This window comes from Notothenia coriiceps, unplaced genomic scaffold (assembly GCF_000735185.1).
Source record: "Notothenia coriiceps isolate Sejong01 unplaced genomic scaffold, NC01 NC01_scaffold00020561, whole genome shotgun sequence".
Classification (NCBI taxonomy): Eukaryota; Metazoa; Chordata; class Actinopteri; order Perciformes; family Nototheniidae; genus Notothenia; species Notothenia coriiceps.
The window spans coordinates 236,352-240,737 of NW_011353262.1; the positions used below are offsets into that span (position 1 = coordinate 236,352).

Here is a 4,386-nt window from a genome sequence, read left to right on the forward strand (position 1 = left end):
AAACATTCAAAATACGGCTTTGCAAATGTTTTATCATTTTGGAGATTAATTAAACATATTTCAATGAGCCTCAGGGATACATATAATTAAATTAAGTAAAACAAAACTGCTTATAGTTCACAATTAAGATGAATACTGGTAACAAACATTTGTCTCTGTATTGCTGCATACTCTGAATGGCATGTGAGACATTGGAACTTTCCAACAGACTCTCACAAACAATATATATATATATTATATATAAGTTTTTTAAACTTGGAAAGCTCAGTATTTGTTGGAGATTGCAGTGTACACAGATGCAGATGAAGTATTAAACTAGTTTATAGTAAATGTGTGATTCCCTGAGGTTATTCTAAAATATCAAACTTTTTTGTAGTTTTTTAAATTTATTTTACTCTTTGGTATGTTGCCTGTATTTATCTCCCTGCGTGGAAACTTGGCTGTTTGGAGGATTAGTGCATCTGTACGACAAATAAAATGGTTCATAAAACCTAATACATAATTCCGGTTTTGCCTTTTATTGCGGAGCCATTTATGTTATTTTCTTAAACATTTTTATGATTTGTCGCCATTATAGGCATTCCCACTATATGTGAAGTGTGTTTTTCTCAGAGTCCTGCTATCAAGAACAAGGGGCCGGCCCCTCTGAGCTTCAGTCTGCAGCAGTGTGGGGCAAAGAGATAGCCTGGGTGGGAGAACTGATAGCGAGGATCTGTAAAAGAAAAACACACATGCTGTTGGCTTCAAGGAACTTATGTCATGGATGGACTCATGTAAAATGAAGCAGCCTGTGTCAGACTTTAAGCTGCCTCAGACATCTGCAGATTGTCAAACAAGTTGAATTTAGTCAGTTTAAGTCTACAGAGGGCCAATATGTGCAGACAAGGTAGAAACTCTGAAGGAACATAATCATGATCTTTATAACCAGTTTCCAAATCTCCCTGCAGAACTGTTACCCATACCGCCTGCACCCCCCCTCAAACCACCCTCTTCTAAATTTGGCATTGAGCCATGCTCTTTATTTCCTTTTTTGGCAGAAAGTAGTGCAAACACATTAAGTGCTGCATGCTGCTTGTACTTTATAGGTGACATTCTTTCAAACCCTCTTTGTGCAGACAAAATCATCCATGTTATCAGCAAAATGCATTTTTATCAAAAATAAAACAAATCGTTGTGGTCCCTTTTTAGAGTGTTTTTACATATTTGTAAACTATGCAATGTCCGAAGCCTGCCATGAATGAATGGATGCCAAAGCCTGTGGCGATGGATCTTGTAGGGAAGGTGCGAGGCTTTACTGAATGAAGTCATCCCATGTCTTTGATACTCTGCCTCTACGTCAACAATCTGATCCACTGTCCAGATGGTTTTTGTCTTTGTGATTGCTGGATCAGAGTGGATGAGAATACCCGAGTAGAATCCCCAACAGATGCTTGTATCAATGTTTTCTTGCTTACGTTCGAAGATTTGGAGGACGTAATGTCTGCTGTGGGCTGTTTACGTTTTCTGATATCTTTTCTCACCCATCATTCATTCTCCATTACCTTACCCTTTTTATTGCACAATAGTTCAGCCACGGTAGATATCTCGTTGAAATATCAGGATGCCTGGCTCCTCATCTGTTCTCTTCTCTTCATAATTTGCCTGTCAAATTGCAAAAAGCATATCTACAACACCTCTTGTGTTATTGTGACACATTGTTCATTGTGTTATTAGGCAGCTTACTATGCTCCGGTCATCTGGATTTATGTTTCTTCTCTCTAGATGCTTATTATTTTTATACCATATTTCACCCTACATTAATAGTCTGCAGCACCTCCCATTTACCTTGAGGCAGGGGCTGTAATGCCTCGTAGATTAGAGAGTACATTTACCTCATTCCTCTGATTTGAAGGTCTTTCTACTTCCACACAACACATTTATATAAATATATAAATGCAGTGCCAGTGAGGGCAGTGGAAAATTGAGATATTCAGATGAGGTCCAGTCCAAAAACACATCATGTTTTCCTGGAAAGGAAGCGAGCGAGAAGGTGCCTCTCTGCTCTCTTACGTCATAACAAGTGTAGGCAGAAGGGAGCTGCTCTCCGATGGTTTTCCCCATGGCAGAACACGGCGACTTGTGAAAACAAAGTCTGCAGACTCGAACTGAAGCCATTACGCTTGGTTATCTTATTGAACACGCACTGGCTCAACAGCTGCTTTGGCGTGCTTTATTTATCTGCACTTTGACAGATTCCTACTGTGTGGGGCTCAACAGCAAGAGCTTATGTGGATTGAGACTTCCTAGTGAAGGGGTAGAGATCCTGACTTCATCTTTATCAATTCCATAGCAGATGACATGGTCTCTTGCTCTCTGATCACCGTTGTTGTATCAAGCAGATATGTTAGGAATTACCGAGACTATCTATCATGTGCTTCTTCTCCTTGCCTCTGGAAACAGGAATGGACAATAGCAGGCTTTGTGTGTTTCTGTTAGTCTCTGTTGTCCTTCCACATCTGCCGGTCATACAGTAAACCTCGTGTCTCCATCCACAGCCTGGAAATTAAGACGCTGGTTGCTTGGGGATTAACCTTTACTTATCCAAACACAGCTCACTGAGGATGCACACACTTTTCCCTGCAACTCTCTGCTTCACATTTACGCTGAACTTTTACCACAGTCTTCTTTAGAGGCTTTAAGGCTCATGTGTACTTATGTGTGAGCCATATTGGAGGTCACCTTTTTTTATTAATCAACAAAACAGGTTATTAATAATAAAAACATTGTCATTTATTAAGAGTGGGTGGTATGGACATACTGTGTATACCATAAAATGATAGACATGTGCTTTCCAGACATCTACCCATTTAGTGTAAATGCATTAGTTAGAAGAAGTGAGTATGAAACCAAATACATCTGACTTAAATTGGACTGCATGAATTGTGTGAGTTAAATGGATTTTAATTATATTTTTGGTGTTGTTGAATTCATAAATATTTTTCTCAGTTTTTAAAATCTTGGTTTACTAGGAAAGTATGCAAGAAAAACAATGTTTCCTTCAAGAATCTTATGTAACACGGGTTGAGTAATTGATGCATACATGGTCATTCTGTGGGTGAATTAATCCTTTAACATGTGTCACTATAATGTTGTGGAGGGCATTGTAGCCAATTTGAATGGTTATGGAACTTATTTATGGTAGTATTTTGGTTTTCAAAAGCAAAGCATCATAGTACCAAACAACCCTGATTTGTCACGTTTGGGGATAGACTTTCTCATGTGATTAAAGCAGCATTTTCTGTGGCATGATGTAAGAGCGAATAATTCATTGCTGTATACCAGAGTGTCTTTTTTGATACCACCACTTTAGGGACATCAAAGACAGCCAGTCAGCAGTACCTCAACAGTATCAATGCACACTTGAGTGTTCACAGTGGGGCCAATGTACTGCACTATAAATGAAGTGACATCCGTGAGTGAACCACACTATTTTTTTCCAAAATGGCCTGGCGATTCAAACTAGTTCTTTACTATCGTCCAAGCAACCACTGTTCCCTTGAATACAAGTGTTTCTACAAGCATGCACTTTTTCTGTCATGCTTTATGCATTATATAAAGTAAAACCGTCTTAAATAACAGTGCATTAACTCTTTACTGTATGTGTTACTTTAAAACTTGCTACATCTGAGGATTTGTTTCCATGAAAGTCAGAGTTCAGAAATAGCTTGTTTTTGTTTAGTGTCGACACAGACCTTTTTTTTTTTACTTGAAACACATGGAAAAGGCACTGCTTTAAGAAGACTTATAAAAAGAAAATGTTCCTTGTTTAGACATGCTCAACTGCTCTGTATGCTAGATTACAGCATGTTTCAGATGTGGTGTAGCATATCCAGGCAGGGACCCTCTCTGAGGAGCTGAGGGGTTAGAGAGCTGAGATCCAGGCTGCCTGCACAGCTCTGGGCTTTTTCCCAGGCCTCGAGCCCCAGAAATAGTCTGCCCTGCTCTCCTGCAGTGAACCAAAGTTTCCCACTCTTCCACAGAACTAGGGTCCCAGCTGAGTTAAACATGCACAACACTGATAACCAACAGAGGGCTCTTTGTTTTCTCTAAGTAATGTCCCTTTTATCATCTTAGTGAAATCATTTAAGTTTAACAAAGACATAGATATTTTTAATATAGCAGATAAAGCAGTAACAAAACAAAAAAACGCCAAGCTAATGTAGTTCTGAAGAAACAGTGGATGTGTTGATGCCTGTTATACATTCCACCATTTTAAATACACTTTCATTTCTCACCTTGTATTCTGTATGCATGGTCAGTGAATTTGAGAAGCAGTGATGTATTTGCATTGAGTCTGACATTATTTTAATTCTCTATGAAGAAGCTAATTAAAGATAAGAGCTGGCT

At 38.8% G+C, this 4,386-nt stretch overlaps 1 long non-coding RNA gene across 1 annotated transcript; it reads right to left on the reverse strand.

The window, feature by feature from the left end:
• Positions 1–346: 346 nt before the first annotated feature.
• Positions 347–2,974, reverse strand: LOC104952803 (uncharacterized). Its single transcript, XR_799140.1, has 3 exons — positions 1,872–2,974; positions 1,547–1,641; positions 347–712 (listed from the first exon to the last, which is right to left on the reverse strand). It is a non-coding gene; the product is annotated as an uncharacterized lncRNA (long non-coding RNA).
• Positions 2,975–4,386: the final 1,412 nt, after the last annotated feature.